Source organism: Theropithecus gelada, chromosome 6, assembly GCF_003255815.1.
Source record: "Theropithecus gelada isolate Dixy chromosome 6, Tgel_1.0, whole genome shotgun sequence".
In the NCBI taxonomy this organism is placed as follows: domain Eukaryota; kingdom Metazoa; phylum Chordata; class Mammalia; order Primates; family Cercopithecidae; genus Theropithecus; species Theropithecus gelada.
The window spans coordinates 95,373,762-95,391,209 of record NC_037673.1 but is presented as its reverse complement, the minus strand read 5'-3'; positions in this window follow the sequence as shown (position 1 = coordinate 95,391,209).

The following is a 17,448-nucleotide window of genomic DNA, read 5'->3' as shown; positions in this document are numbered from 1 at the left end:
CCTCTGTCGCCAGTGGCACCTTAGCCCAAGTTTTGCTCAGGCCCACTGGGCTCATTTCAGCTACTCAGCCTAGCAGACTGTGCTTGGCTCACACTACCAGCCTGGGTCCCACACCTCCCAAGGGCAAGTCAGCCTTGGAACAGCAAGGCATGTGTGAGTGAGTGTGGGGTCCAGACACTGCCCACAGTCAGATATGCCAACCGCTGCAGCGGGGTGAGCAGCACCACTCCGCTGGCTCTTTGTGAGGCTGAAATGGTTGCTGGCTCTTTGTGAGGCTGCAGTCAGACCAGGTGCAGTGCAAGCAGCCCCCACGGTTTACACAGGGGAACATGTTAGCACTGGAAGCTTGGAGATGCCAGGAACCATAGGGCCCTATAGAGAGAGTCACAGCTCTGGCTCAGGGAGTTCCCACGTCTGGGGTCCCTGAAGAGCTGCAGCTCTTTTTTCCTTCTCTTTACCTGCAACATGGCAGGCAAGGGGCATATTTCATCCCTGTTTGTGTTACAGCTCTTTTATCCCCACCATTTGATAGGTCCCAAGTTCTTGTCATGTGACTAGGAAGAATGAGGTACGCAGATAAGTGGAGGCTGAGCAAGATGAAGAGGAACTTCAAAGAGCTCAGTTTTCCACAGGGAGCAGCTCCTTTCCACAGCCAAGGTGTCCCAGTGAGTGTTCAGCTCCTAGCACAGAAGAAGCCCTGGAAGGAATTGCTCCTCTCCGCAGGCAGGTCATTCCAACATCTCCGCAGTTCTCAGTAGAAAGGAGGACCTGAGTGTGTGGTTCCTTTCTGTAGCTGGTTTTCCCGATGTCTGCTTGAGTCTCAGCAGAGAGGAGGCCCTGGAGTGGGTAGCTCCCCTCTGGTCATCCCAACCTCTGCCCAACTCTGGCTGAACCTGGGGCTTTTATGGTCCTCAGAAGGGAGGAAGTGCATGGCAATTGGTCCATGGGCAGCCATGGGCAGGCCCAGAAAGGGCACACAAGTTCCCACTCTGCTCAGCAGGACTGGTACCCCAGACTGCAGTCTTCAGGCCTTCTCTGGCCTCAAGGTGGGGCCTCAGTGAGAACTCGCCCCTTTCTGCCCAGGAGCCTGCCTGCCTTCTGCTGCCTTTGATGGATCCCAGACTGTTCATGCTGAGGGCTGTCTGCAAGCCAGGTTGGCCCTCAGCCACCCCTTGGCTTTCCTCTCATGGTCATCAGTTTTGAAAGTCCAGAGAGGGCCAAGGAGGCAGGAAGCTGGTGTGTCAGCACTTCTGTGAGTATGTACACACCTAGTCATGCTGTGACAGTGCCTGGGCTCAGTTCTGACTCTGCTCTGAGATTGGTGTAGGAACCAACAGCAGGGGGAAGCCAGACAGTGGAAGCAGGTACTTTGGAGTCTGTAAGGGCAAGGAGGGGACTGTCCAGACACTCAAGAGTGCAGGGATGGGTCCACAGCTGCAATTAGGGCAGCTGCAGCTGCATCCCCAGAGGGCAGGGCTCCTGCCTGCTCAGTGGAGCTGGAAGCATACCCCACCCCCCACCCCCTCTTTTCTTGTGGGCAGTAGTGGTTTGGGTGGCTGCAGCTGTGCCTGGTAGGGTGGGATTCCTGCCTACGCCTGAGAGCACAGGGATGTTTGGGGCCACAGCCCTGGCTTGCGTGGATGCAGTGGCACCCAAGGAGTTCCTCCTCCAGTTCGGAAGGGGTGAGGCTGCCACTTGTCCCTGGCTGGAATTTCCTCCTGGCTCTATGGAGCATGCAGCCCTGACCTTGCCTCCCTGCTGCAGTCAGGATGAAGGCAGCCACCACTCCAGATGGCCTACCACCGCCATCACAGGCAGTACTTGTGAGAGATTCATTTAAGATGAACTCCAGAGTTTTCTCCCTGCCCATGACATTCTTTGTGATTATTGTTTTGTAGCCTCCCCTCTTTATTCTGCTACCAGATATGCAAAACCATGCATAACCTAAAAAAGTGAAAATTTCTTTATTTTTATTTTTTATTTTTTGAGACAGGGTATTGCTCTGCCACACAGGGCATAGTGCAGTGGCATGATTACAGATCACTGCAGCCTCAACCTTCTGGGCCCAAGTGATTCTTTTTCCTCAGCCTCTCATGTAGCTGGGAACACAGGTATGTGCCGCCACGCCAAGTTAAAAAGTATAAATTTCAAAAAGGTAAAACTATGACTTTCAGACAAATATAAAATGCATATGTATCAGATTTTATTTGAGTCATTAATTTTTGAATAAAAAATAAGTTAATGAGCATTTGAGAATCCAGCTTATTTGCAGACAATTGGACAAAGATTGCTGGATTAGATATGAAACTGGTCAATACTGAACAGGCCATAAATCTTTGGAGCAATCTCTTCCACTGAACAAATTATTTTGCATCACTACTGCTGAAAACCTAAAGGTTCAAATGAAATGTTACTTAATCTAAAACCATTAAACTAAATGCATTACCCTAAACTCTCATTGGATAGTTTTTATGTCTATTTTAGTGTCAAAATAAACTGCCTCCAAAATTTTACCTTATTTTTGTCAAGTTTTGGGTAGTTATTTTTTCTGGTAACCTTTGCTATCACTCATTCCCACATGGATATTTCATATTTGCCAAATATCTTGGTACAAATATCTATTTTAATGACTTCATAAGCTCCTTTTTCCTCCGCTTGGAGTAAGAGTAGAATGACTTCTCTTTCTTCCCCATGATTCTGAGGAAAAATATATTATGCTGAAAACTCTCCCTGACTAAATATTCTTATCCAAATTTCAACTGCCATCAATTTATACCCTGCAGATAGATCATTGATGTGGGCAGAATTGATTTTTAAAAAGCATAAATGAGCTCGTGTCCTGCTTTTGGCTAAGTGGATGTTTGTAATCTTTATATATATATATATATATATATATACACACACACACACACATATACATATACACTTTTTTTTTTTTTTTTTTTGAGACTGAGTCTCACGCTGTCACCCAGGCTGGAGTGCAGTGGCATGATCTCGGCTCACTGCAAGCTCCATCTCCTGGGTTCATGCCATTCTCCTGCCTCAGCCTCCCAAGTAGCTGGGACTACAGGTGCCCGCCACCACGCCTGGCTAATTTTTTTTGTGTGTGTAATTTTAGTAGAGATGGGGTTTCACCATGTTAACCAGGATGGTCTCAATCTCCTGATCTGCCCACCTCAGCCTCCCAAAGTGCTGGAATTACAGGCGTGAGCCACTGCATCAAGCCCTTTGTATACTTTTTAGATTTGGGACTTAGCAAAAATAGTCACAGATAGAGTCCATATTAACATTCTGCTCTAGCTTTACAAATTACAATGTAAAGTAGTTCACTCCCTCTAATGCCTTGAAAAATGCCTGTGACTAGTTAGTTATATCTTTACAATGATTTCTATTTGAGAGTTTTCTATAATCTCTTATCTATAAATTCTGAGCACACTGAGAGATTGTAATCAGAACTAAACAAAAACTTCAATGTATACATTAGATACCAATATTATATATTGTATAAAACTGTATATGTAGTATAAAACGTACTTACTGGTTCAGTTCAGACCTGAAAAGGCAATCCCTGTAGTTGCAGTTCTCAAATAACAATGTACATACATGGTGTTTAAATATTTTAGCGTTATTTCACATTTTACTGTAGACCCATAGTTAAATTCAATGGAAACTTTGCCTGTTTTCATTTGGATCATTATTGTGTGAATACATAGATGATAGATAGATAGTCATGTTAAACATCTGCAAATGAAAGTCTCCCTCTTGATATATCAAAAGCTCTGAGTGACAAAACATCAATGAGAGTGTTGGGGTAGTGCTCTGGGTAGTTTTGTAGAACTGCCAAGTTCTTTTTGTCCTCTTGTTCTTGTCAGTAGGATATGGCTCTTGGTCTCACATATATTTTAGGGGCAACTATATACAGGCTGGTATCCTAGCATAAAATTATGGTCAGTTTAGTCCATATGGCTACCAGTTGAGGTAATTTTACCAAGAAGCAAGTAGTCAGGGAAAAAAAAAATGGAGTTTTAGAGAGATAACAGTGACAACTACTGTGCTGTGACTTCACACATAACTCCTAATGTCTTGAACATACTTATTTTTCCAGGTTTTTAGCCTGTCCCTTCCTTTCTTGAACATCATGCCCACAGAAAAATGGAAGGATAAATATAACCTTCTGAGTGTGCCTTGTTTCTTGCGCCTCTGTGGTATTTCATATAGTAGTCCATCTGTGGAGAGAAAACTACTTTCACATGACCATTTCTTATTTAACTTGACAGTTTAGCTTAGATGACAGTTTACTATAAATGGCTTTAATCATATCATTCTTTTCATGCGAAGAACATATTTCATATACTATTATAAAAGCTTGTATATTAATCTTTCACACAATACTTAAATTATACTGAAATTGCTTAGTTGTCTATCATCTCTACTAGTCTAAGAAGTTCTTGGAAATTGTAGCTCTTTCAATTTGAGCACTCCATAGAAAACTTGAAACATAATAGGCATTCAATAAAAGCTGATAATTTCTATACTTGGGAGAGGGGGAAATGAGGAATGATGAGGTTTTATTCTAAGGAAAGTTTATTAAAAATTTGCATATAATATTATCAATTTTCTGATCTACTCAAATGACATTTTCAGTTATATATATTATACATGTTTCCATTTCACTCTTCAAATCATTTTGCAAACCCTCTAATACATATATTTTTAGTAACTTTTTCTATAATTTTTGACATTATCAGTTGTCCTTGAAATTTAAATGTATATTGTAAATACTTTGTAATAGACTAAATAGTCTATCAACTATTACTAAAACTTCATATATATTTATGTTAAGAATATAGATATTGATGACACTCATAAGAATTGATTTGTGAATTTATTGAATAATTGTAGTATTTTATAAAATTTTCATAACAACTATAGAATAACTGAACATAAACTGTATTGGCTTCAGGGATCCACCAAGTACTTCTGCCATTTTCAAGTTCTTTGAATTAAGAAATTTGAATTATTCATTAATGATGCCACTAATTGCACTACAAAATTATTCTTGGAGGGTGATTTAATAAAGCATATTGCTTTAGAATTGGGATATATAATGGTATGTAATTTTGAATTTATAGCAGGAAGAATTTAATCTTAAGTTGATTCATAATGTGTTTTATGATTTTAAACAAATGTGTTTATTTTTGCCATGATCTACATTTCTCAGTATTAAAACAAAAACTAAAATACGGAATATACTTGTTTAATAACATGTTGATGAATAAAATTACTGTTCTATTGTTTTGTTTAATGGCATTGTTCAATTCCTGAGATTGCCCATGTATTTTTCAATGTTTTCTTTTTAGGTCTTCTTATTGGATTGTTGCTCCAGGAGCAAAGATATCATGAGAAAACTGTGCTTAGAATGCCTGAAAGGAGATCATTCTTTTCTATTCCATTTTGAACAGTAAAAATTCAGCCCTATACTAAACTTTAACTTAATTATAACCACATAACATACCATGATGACTTTGTTCTAAATATTGAAATGACAAATGCCAGGTTGGAATTACCTTTAGCTATCATATATAATTCAGTTTATTACATTAATAATTAAATAATTTTCCACAGTAACATATTGGGATGCTGTAACTATTGTTGGTGTCTTGAACCAGGATGATGTCACTGAGATGGTGATATTTTATTTCCACATAACCCAAGACATTTGTCTTTCCCTTGAAGTTTTGGCTTGAGACATAAATATTGTTGGTTTTATCCATCTTTCATAGCAAGGTATTTTTAAGGAGAAATATGTTTCACCATGCCAATAATTGCATACCCAAAAGCCTAATGACCCACCCATTTTCCTATCTGGCTGAGCTTATCTTCTACTATAAAAACTGCTAATGTCAGACACTAGCTTTTCCACTTTCAATCACAGCAAGCAAATAGACATATTGACAAACCTTGATTCATAGCAGTAATAGACCCAGAGAAAGTCTGCTGGGGGGATGATTTCTAGTAAAGGTCTTACTCCTTGACTTTAAAAAATAATGAAAATAAATCTATTCTTTACTTAGGTATGAGATGTCCAGGATTTCAAACAGTAGAAAGTAAACCTATAAATCAGGCTGATATTCAAGTATGTCTAAGTCTCATTTCCAAATTGTGTCTCTGATTGTCTGAACCAGTCTTGAACTCTCTATCACAGGACTTCTGTTAGATATTGCCCGTTTTGTTGGGTGTTAGTTATATGTTAGGTGTGCTAATATTTCTCTGGTAGAAATTATTACTAAGCACATCCTTATTGATACAAAAGAACAAGGACAACTCAATGACTATTCATAGATGTAGTGCCTAGGTTTCTTCATGTAATGTCAAAGAGTTTGTACATAGTTCACTCCTCATCACAGGTGGAGGTTTCTATTAAAACTTGATCAGAGACTGATATGGTTTGGTTCTGTGTCCCTACCAAAATCTGATCTCAAATTGTAATCTCCATGTGTTGACAGAAAGACCTGTAATCCCCATGTGCGGAGGGAGGGAAGTCATTGGATTATGGGGGTGCTTTCCCCCATGCAGTTCTTGTGATAGTGAGTGAATTCTCACAAGATCTGATGGTTTTATAAATGGTAGTTTTTTCTGCCCTCTCACATGCACTTCTGCCTCCTGCCGCCATGTGAAGAAGGTCATTGCTTCCTCGTCATCTTCCGTCATGATTGTAAGCTTCCTGAGGCCTCCCTAGCCATATAGAACTATGAGTCAATCAAACCTCTTTCCATCATAGATTATCCAGTCTCTGGTATTTCTTTAGAGCAGTGTGAGAACAGACTAATACCGGGACTAAATCTCAGTCATTAACCATCAGGACATGTCCTCTCTCCAGCAGTCATTTTCACTTCCCAGCAAGCTAAGAGGTGGCATGGAAATGCAAAGTCTTTGTGTGTGCGTGTGTGTGTGTGTGTGTGCACGTCTGTGTGTCTGTGTCTGTGTGTGTGTTACTAGCATTGGCTTTGTTAATAAGAAGTAAAGAAAAAAATATTCATCAAGACCCTTTATCCTAAGAATTATATTGCATTAGAAAAGCTTCTCTTAATCTGCGGTGGCTCACGCCTGTAATCCCAGCACTTTCGGAGCCAAGGCATGCGGATCACGAGGTCAGGACCTCCAGACTATCCTGGCTAACAGGGTGAAACACCATCTCTACTAAAAATACAAAAAAATTAGCCGGGGGTGGTGGCGGGCACCTGTAGTCCCAGCTACTCGGGAGGCTCAGTCAGGAGAATGGCGGGAACCCAGGAGGCAGAGCTTGCAGTGAGCACCACTGTACTCCAGCCTGGGCGACAGAGCGAGACTGTCTCAAAAAAAAAAAAAAGAAAAAAAGAAAAAAAAGAAGAAAGAAAAGAAACGAAAAAGAAAACTGAGATTGCAGGACAAAATCCTGTCTCAAATATTGAAAAAGTAGAGGAAGAGGCTCTTTCCTCTGAAAGGAGAAGAAGGATCCAAGTACTTGATTACCTGCGACAGATGCTCTAGAATGTCATATAGATTGGTAAAAAGATCAAGCTAGAAATGTTTTAAAAAGTACTAAACACTGAATTTTTGCTAATAAAGGCTTTTAGTTTTTCTAAAAGATAACCGAGGAAAAACAAACCAAACTATATATTGGGTGTGTATAGCATAAAATGCGTAACAATGATGGCACAGGGATGGGAAGGAGGAATTGGCTATATGTAATTACAGTATACGTGGGGTAGTATAATATTCTTTGAAGGTAACGTCAGGTTATTTTAAAATGCATGTTGCAAATCCTAGAGTGGCCACATAAAATATTAAAAATAATATAACCAGTAAGTCTGTAAATTAGATAAAATGATATTACTTTAAAAGATGCTAAACCAGAGAATGCAGAAAAATAAAAGAAGCAAAGCCAATTGTAACAAATATAAAATTACTAACAATATGTTCTAATTTAATCTGACGGCAGAAATAACCATTTTAAATGTGAATGATCTAAATCTCCTAATTAAAAGATAATTTTATGTTACATAAAGAATAATGATCTGACTGTACGTGGTCTATGAGAAACAGTAGAAATCTCAGACATTGATAAGTTAGGGTAAAAAAAAAATGGAGAGGATAAACCAGGAAGGATGGAGAAAGATAAATTAGGGTAGAGGATGGATAAAGATAAAAATCACTAACCAAAAGAGGACTGTTTTGACTATATTAATTTCAGGCAAATTATACATCCGAACAAGAAAGGTTTTCAGAAATAAATAGAAATATTACATAATACTAAAATGGGTACATTTCCTATAAAGATTTCAGAATCCTAACTACATATGTGTCTATCAATAGAGCTTCAAAATACGTGAGGAAAAATGGATGGACCTGAAAAGAGAGGCAGATAAATCTGGAATTATAGTTAGAGGCATCTGCATGTCTCTCTCAGTAGCTGATAAAACTCAGTAGGCAGAAAGTCAGTAAGGAAATAGATGACCTGAAAAACACTTATCAGCCAATTGGATCTAAGAGTTGTAGAATGTTCCACCCAACAACAGCAGAACATATTATCTTCCCATGAGTAACTGAAATACATCAAGATAGACTGAGTTCTGGAACATAAGACAAATCTTAATGTTGTAAAATGATAGAAATTATATACAAAGTTATGTTCTTAGACTATGACAACATAAAGCTAGAACTCAATTATAGAAAGTTATCTGGGAAATCTCCAAGTATTTATAAAGTAAAAAAACACATTTCTATATAACTCATGAGTCATAGAGGAAGTCTTAAGGGAGAATACTTTAAATTAGCTGCCTTTTCTTACAAGCTTTTTCATCATAGCTTTAAAGGATAGTCCTAGATAGCAGTGGTGACACATTGAGTGGTAAAGTTAAACATCTGTGCTAAAGTTTTCAACCTCTTTTCTATAGAACCCCAGCCTATCTTCTCAGGATGGGTCTTCCACAAATTAATTTTTAAGTGGTAATAAGTGTGGATGCCAGGCTTTGACCACTCAGTCACCTTCCTTCCTTCCTAATATTGGATGAAGTACAATTATCATAGTTGGCACTTAGGACAGGTATTGATTTTTAAGTATGTTTTCTTTTTTTACTCTTAAGATATAATGGTATGTGTTTAATTTGTGCTAGTGTTCGCAACTTCTTGATTGTGTTTATTTTGGAAGAATTTGAGAGAGGGAGGTTCTGTCATTTAGTCTTTCTCTATACTTTTAATAAGAATGTTTTCCCATGGATTTGCAGTTCTCTGTTTTTAAATTACTACATGGGTTGTTTATGGTGAGAAACCTTTTGTTTAACAGAAACTTTTTGGCATTTTGTAACAAGATTTCAATTTGATTAACTTGATTAATGACTTAGGCCAAAATTTGAAAATAAGCTGAAAAATGTAAAAGTAGCTTGTTTGAGAAAAGAATTTGGTATGAAAGAAAAAGTCATATTCACAGATGCAAGTGATTTCTAAGCCCGTTATGTAATTCTACCAGTCTAAATCACAGAAAATATTTATAGGACATACTCTACCCTGTCTCTCCTGTTCAGAAAGAAGATGGATTTTCAATAATACATGATAAGAGTGACATCTGATATTAACAGCAATTTCTTAATTTAGTCCATTAGATTTTCCTGCTATCATATTTCATCTTATTTCTTTGAAACATTTTAAATAATGTTTTATCTTGAAAGGAGCCTTTGAAGAGGTAGCTTTTGATATACATTTTAGAGGATATTCTTGATGCATGATATACCTGCCCACTTAAAATTTTTTAATATTTCTCATACTATCTTTGATCATTATTTTCTCCTAAAATCGCTCATATATTTGATAATATTGTGTAATAGAAAAGTAAACAACAGCTTTAATTAGGGAAGAGATTCATGACAAATTTTCATTACGCTATTTTCTTTTTTAGTGTCATATCTTAGTCTCAGATGGCCTTTGTTTTCTTTTTTTCTTCTTTCTCGAGCAAATAAAAACTTGTTAAGCATGACATATAGTGTAAAACTTTTAATTTATTTAGTACTTTATTAATCTCAATCTCAGATGGCCTTTTTTTCTTTTTTTCATTTTTCTCGAGCAAATAGAAAATTGTTAAGCATGAAGTGCAGTGTAAAACTTTTAATTTATTCAGTACTGTAATCACAGTAAACATTCATGAATTACAAATTAAAATAAGTAATATGCTGCTTTAGATTGAAATTTTGAGGTCTGAGATTATTAAAGGCATGTACATGTTACTATAATTCAGTAATTATAATTATATAACAACATTACATATAGAGTATTATTTGTAATTAGTTACTTATATATGTAGATTTTATACACACACACACACACACACACACAGAGGGAGAGATAGAAAAAGAGTATTAGAAAGAGAAAGAAAAAATATTAATATTTATCATGATGACTAAAAAATCAAAAGCTAACATAATCCCATTAGATTTACTGATGAAGACATTCATTTTTTCAACAAAAAACCCTAATATTTTCTCCTGATTTAGTAGAAACTTTACTTGGTTGCATGTATCTTTAGTGGAATTATATTTTGTTTTGAAGGTCTCCCATTAACTGTCATATTCCAAATATTTTAAACAGATTAAACAAGGGAAATTTTTTTTGTGGGAGGCTCTTTAAGCTGCTAGTAATAGTTGTCTGCTATACCTATATTTCTTTGTTTTTAACTTGCTATTTTAAAATAACTTAAGATTTATAACAGGTTTGCAAATATTTACAGAGCAGTTTGTGTACCCTTCACCCAACTTTTCACCCAAGTTCCCCCAATATTAGCATCTGACCATTAAGGTACTATGCAATCATAGTACATTAATCAAAACTACCTTTTACATTATTACAGTGCTAACCTACAAAGTGTATTTGGATTTATCCAGTGTTATTGTGTTACTGTTGGTTTTGTTTTGTTTTGCTTTGTTTGTTTGTTTCATTATGCTAATTTCCTTTTTCCGGTTCTGGGATAAAATCCAGCATGCCAAGGCATAGTGAGTTTCATGTCTCCTTACTTTCTTCTGCTAGGTAGTAGTTTCCCAGTCTTTCCTTGTTTTTTCATGATCTTGCTGGTCTTGAGGTGTTCTAGTCTGGTGTTTTCATAAAACGTTCCTCAGTTTGTGTTTACCTGAGTTTTGTTTGTTTGTTTGTTTGTTTGTTTTTTGAGACAGGGTCTCCCTCTGTTGCCCAGGCTGAAGGGCACTGGCAGGATCACAGCTCATTGCAACCTCCACCTCCTGTGCTTAGGTGAACCTCCCACCTCAGCCTCCGGGAGCTGGGACTACAGGTGGGGACCACCATGCCCAGATAATTTTTGTATTTTTTGTAGAGACAGCATCTCGCCATGTTTCCCAGGCTGGTCTCAAATGCCTGTGCTCAAGCAACCCACCTGCCTCTGCCTCCCAAAATGCTGGGATTACACGTGTGAGCCACCAGGCCTGGCCGGATGTTTTTCTTATTATCAAAGTAAGTTTACGGTTTTAAGGAGAAAATAGCCCACAAGTGAAGTGACCTCATTGCATCATATCAGGAATTCATGGTGTTAAAATGACTGATTACTGATGAGGTTAGCCTTCACCAACTGGAGTTACGTCTGCCAGGCTTCACAACTGTGCAATTATTTTTCTCTTTCCATATTCTGTTCACTGTAAGAGGGTAACTGAGCTCATCCCACATTCAAGGGGAGAGAAATTAAGCTCCACCACTGAGAGGGAAGAATTTCATTGCTTCCATAAGCTTATGTTAATACCAAAGTCATTAATAAATACTTTGGAGGCTAAATACATTTGAAACTGTGCAAATATCTTGTTTCTCCTTAAAATGTACTCACAAATTTTAGCATTAATTAGTGGACCTCTTTGAGGAAGTATTAGTGGGAGATTCTACTGATAATTTTCTATTTTCTTTATTCATTCACATGTATTATTTGGAATGTTCCTTCTTTCCTTCCATCTTTCTTTTGCACTTCCTTTCTGTCTCTGCAAGATGCTACAGACTCATCTTATGTTTTTCTTGCTTTAACTCTAGAATACCCATTTCTCTAAGAATTCCTAGGTATTTGATTAGATGATTGAGCTTAAAAATCAAGATCTGGGCTGAAGTATGCTTGCTGCTTTTGAGGTGTCACTATTACTAGGCCCTTTCACAGAAGTCAAGGCATATATGTGCGTATAAAACCTCATGTATACAAATACATGTGTGTGTTCATTTCAATATCTATTTTTCTGTATGTGTATGTGTATATATGTATTTATATACACGTTTCTTTGTGTGTGTGTGTATATATATGTATCTGTGTGTATGTGTGAATTGCAACCTAACATAGTATGTAAATTAACTACAACATAACTTAAAAGGATATTCTTGTAAATAGCTGAGTCCCAGACAATTACAGTAGTCAAGAGATAGTCGATCACAGGTTGCCAACTGATTATGCTATGTCCATATAAGGAAATTTCTGATTATACCATGCCAAATAAGGCTTATACCCAGGTGTAACAAATTAAGTTGCTTTTAAGTCCCTTCCTTTTTCTTCTGTAAATATTGAATGCTGACATTGATGGGTAGAGCAATTGGAACCGCTCTGAGCGCTGCCTGATTCAGGAAATATTCTTTGCTCAAATAAACATTCTGAAATTTAATTCTGAAGTTTTTTAAACAATATGTGTACATACACAAATATATGGGTGTGGGTGTGAGAGCACACACAGACATACACTAAGACAATATTATAGGGGTCAGTCTAGACTTTACTCCTTACCAATAGATAGTAATGGTGATTTTGGAAAAGCAATGTATTCTTATTTGTGTCCCCTTTCTATTAAATGCCCCCTGTTTTCTCTCCTTCCAACACCATCTGTTATCTAAACTTTTAATAAAATTACAACTTGACTACTGGGAAATCATGGTTGTTGATAGCTAATATATGGCCAATCTTAAAATTATTTAAATACATTATTTCTTAAATAGTGAGGACACTGAGGCTTTGAGAGATCAAAAAAAATAAATTAGGTAAATCTGCAAATGTACATATTAAAGATATTAGATAAATTAAAAATGTTCTTTTCTCAAGTGAGTTCCTTCTCATTTTTGGTGATGTGACACTGACTTCTATATCCCACCTTTTCATAAATATTTTCAGTATATATCTTTATAGAAGCTATGTTTTCTGACAAGAATTTAGCTATTGCCATTTGAAGATATGACACATTTTTCTGTATGCATCTTATTTTAGGCTACCAACTCACTTTCGTGTAAAAACAAGAAACTTATTATCTTCCAGGTTCCAGAAAAAAAATACAAAATTTGAGTTGCATAAATTCTCTCTTCTCTAATATTTATAGTTTCAGAGGAAAAATATAGCCATAAAGTACAAAAATCACACAGAATATAATAAAAATGTAGTTAGCATTAAAGCATTTGTCACAAAGGAAAATCACATAGGAAAATAATATATATATAAAAAACCTTATTTATTCTGTTCTTGTGGTAAGAGTACTTCAGTGCTTTTCATAGTTGAAAAAAAATAGTAATAACTATTTTATTAAAATGTGTTTTCCTTCATGGGAAATCATATTGAATATACTCTAAAATAAAGTAATCATTTCGCTACTTTGCAACAGAATATTTTGCTTCCTTTTTGTTTTGCTTTGGGAGCTCAATGCCAGGTTTTATCATGCTGTTTGTTTTTTTCTTGATTTGCTTGAGAAAAAAAGATAGAAGATGGTCAGCAATCTATCAACTATTTTCTCTGAGTCATTCTGAAGATTGATTTTTTTTTTTCAAGCTTAAGACAATAAAAAGTCAATGAACTAGTTACATGTCTTAAAGTATTTGTGAAATGATACTAAATGCAGCTACTGTAAATAACAAATACATCCGGAGTCTATTTTTTTTTGTTGTTTATTTGTTTTTTTTTTTCCAGGACCCAAACCATCTTTTAAACGCATTCTTAGTTTGGCATAATTTTTTTTCTTTTATATATATATATATATATATATATATATATATATATATATATGAAAAAAATGTGTGTGTGTGTGTGTGTGTGTATAGATATATATATATTTAGATGCAGTCTGGCTCTGTTGGCCAGGCTTGAGTGCAATGTCCAGATCTTGGCTCACTGCAACCTCCGCCTCCCGGGTTCAAGTGATCCTACTGCCTCACCCTCCCGAGAAGCTACACCACCATACCCAGCTAATTTTGCATTTTTAGTAGAGATTGGGTTTCACCATGTTGGCCCAGCTAGTCTTAAACTCCTGACTTCAGATGATTTGCCCTCCTTGGCCTCCCAAAGTGCTGAGATTAAAGGTGTGAACCACTGTACCCGGCCTCCTATAAATTTTATAGCATTACTGAGTTGCATATTTGTTTAATAAAACAAGTTACACAGGTGCTGATAATATTTAAGTGCAAGAAATGTTTTAAAATGTAATTCAGGAAAAAAGTTTATAATATATTGTGCTTTTATAAAACAAAAATTTAGCTTTAAAACTATAAAGTGATTGTAGGATTATATAAATTTTATTTGTCTTTTATTAAATTGTTCTCTCTAGTTAGTCTTTGTAGGGATTGTGTTAATGTGCCATTCCTCTATGTAGATGAAAAGTATGCTATGAATTAAATTTATGTTAAAATGTATTTGTTCTCCTTAATTTTCTTTCTTCAATTAATTAAACATGCTACATTTACTATGTAACATGCGCTGGTCAAAACATGGAATACAAAAGTAAATGAGCTAGAAAAGCATCTGCCTTCTATGAGCTAATAAACTGACAGGTACCTCTAAATTTATCTTATTCTACTAACATTAGTATAGAGATCTCCTGAATCTTAGGGTCCTTTCCATATTCAGATTCAAGATTTCCTGCTTGAATAACGAGTACTAATTTGAACTTATCCTAAGTAATGCCCGGCATTTAAAATGGCCATGCCCTCAATTCGAGCATTTAACCATGGTAATTTTGAGTTATTCTGTGTTTCTTAAATAGTGAAGCTCGATAATTATATTAACTGAAACCACAGGAATGTTAGAAGTCTAACAAAACCTAAAATTCAAACCTGAACCCAAAGCCACTTCAAAATTCTTTGTATAAACAGAAAATGCTATAATAATAGTCAATGCTATCAATTGTGGTTGGATAACTTGAGAAGAGTAATTATGAAACTTGGAAAAGCAATTTTCAGAATCATGTTGTTCAGTTTATATTTTACATAGGTTTATAGATAATTACACAAATAAATGTAAAATATCTTACAATGTAGCAATATATATTTAAAAAGTAACTAGAAACAATTTCATGATTTATCTAGTTTGACACATTTTTATTTTTTTCTTTTTACCAGAATGAGAGGAAGTGTTGAAGGTGGAGGAGCTGACACTCAGTAGCTACAGAAATGAAAAGCGAAATTTTACAACTGTTACAAACGTCACATTTGGCTTTTTGGCAACTTTAAGTTTAAAAGAAAAATAACATTATCTAATACACATCATGTTAGTTCTCATTTCACGACTGTGAGCTCTTTCTAGAATATAATATGTCATGAAATGCACTGAAATAGATTTTTTAAATTGGTTCTTCATTTTTAGTGGATTCATTCTGTTATGACAAACAGTGGCAATCATAATTTCAGATTGCTCGAAATTCAATATGAGATATTCAGAAATATAATTTATGATTATTATTTTCTCAGAGAAAAAGTAAGGAATGTAATGAGTATATGATAAATAAAGTAAAAATTTTCACAGAGTATCTGTGAACAAAAAATCTTAAGAAAAGGACTCTCAAAAAATTTTTAAGTAAGTGAAGTATATGAGGTACTAATCAAGAACACCATAAGGATAGTGGATAAGAAAACAATGAACAGGAAGACCCTGACTAGGGCAGAAACAAGATCATAAGAAAGCGGAAAGTCATCCAGACTAATCCAAACTCTTAAATTATGAGTGAAGCATTGAAAAAACGTAAGAAGAAAGCAGAGGTTGACCAGAAAAGCAAAAAATAAATAATTAAGTTTTTGTTGGTACACATGTGTACATATTCGTGGGGGCACATGTGATACTTTGTTACATGCATAGAATGTGTAATGATCAAGGTATTTAGAGTGTTTATCAACTTGAGTATTTATCATTTTTATGTGTTGGGAGTAATTTTTTAGAGTGATTTTTTTCTAAGGACTGTACAAGCCTACTGCTCAAAGACAACCAGAAGCATACCTAAAGGCAACAAAAATAAATAAGTGAATAAAGTCGATTTATTTAACTGTTTTGAGCAAGGAACATATTCCAGGTCCTTGGGCGTCCCTATAAGAGGGTATAGCAGGAAATTTTAAATAGAATTTTGATATGTTAAATGAAAAAAAGTAGGGCTTAAGGGAAAACTATGAATAAGATGTCAAAAAACTGAGGGTAATTCAAATAAGTGAATTTTGTAAAGATTGCTCTATAGTTGGTGAGTGGATTAAATTGGGTTAGAGTTACCATTTGTTGATCAGAAGTGAGGAATTTATATATATATATTTTTATATATATATCTATATATATATGGTTTGGAAGATAACCTTGCTTATGGCTTATATCTATGAGCATTGTTTATGTTCAACTGGGAATGGCCAGTTGCCAATTGGGCAATTTGCCAGCCTAGTGTGCCAGTTGGATAATTTTCATTTTCTTAGCAAATTCCAATATACAGCCTTAGAACAATTTAGTGAAACAGATGTCATTGCCACACAACATTTTTTAAGTGTAAGTATGAACATTTCTCTCATTAGCAAGTGTCAGTACTGGAATTAAATCTTCGTACACCAGACTCTAAAGTATTTGTTCTATTACTAAATCAACACCACATGATACTCCATTATTTGTATTTGGATTACTCTTTCTTGAGGAGTACAGTAGTATATTCTAAAGAACACCAGTTGTGATTTAAACAACTGAATTATAGTACTAATTCTGTAGCTGACAAGCTCTGTGACTTCAGGCATGTCACTGAACTTCATCACTAAGATGAAACCTTAATTCTTTCATCTTTAGTAGGAAGGAGTTGAAGTAATTAAAGTATAAAGCTCCACCTAGTTCAAACATTTTATTATTATTAGCTTTATTATTGATTCATTCTTCCTGTGCTCATAAGCACTCAAAAATTGCCAGAAGCGGATAAAAGTTTTGCTGAACTTAAAGCCAATTCAATCTGAGAGGCAATTTTAAAGAATGAGAAAAATAATCTTACAATTGCAAATTTTCAAAAATTTGCAATGTTACTATTGCAAATTTTCAAAAATAATATGTCAGTGTGAACACATTTATAGCCCCTTACACACACCCAGGCCTTAGAAGTGATGCTTGCAAAAGAGAGGCCTTGAAGTTTAAGTTTCTCTAGCTTTCCTGTAAATCTGCCTTTTCCAATACCACTCACAATG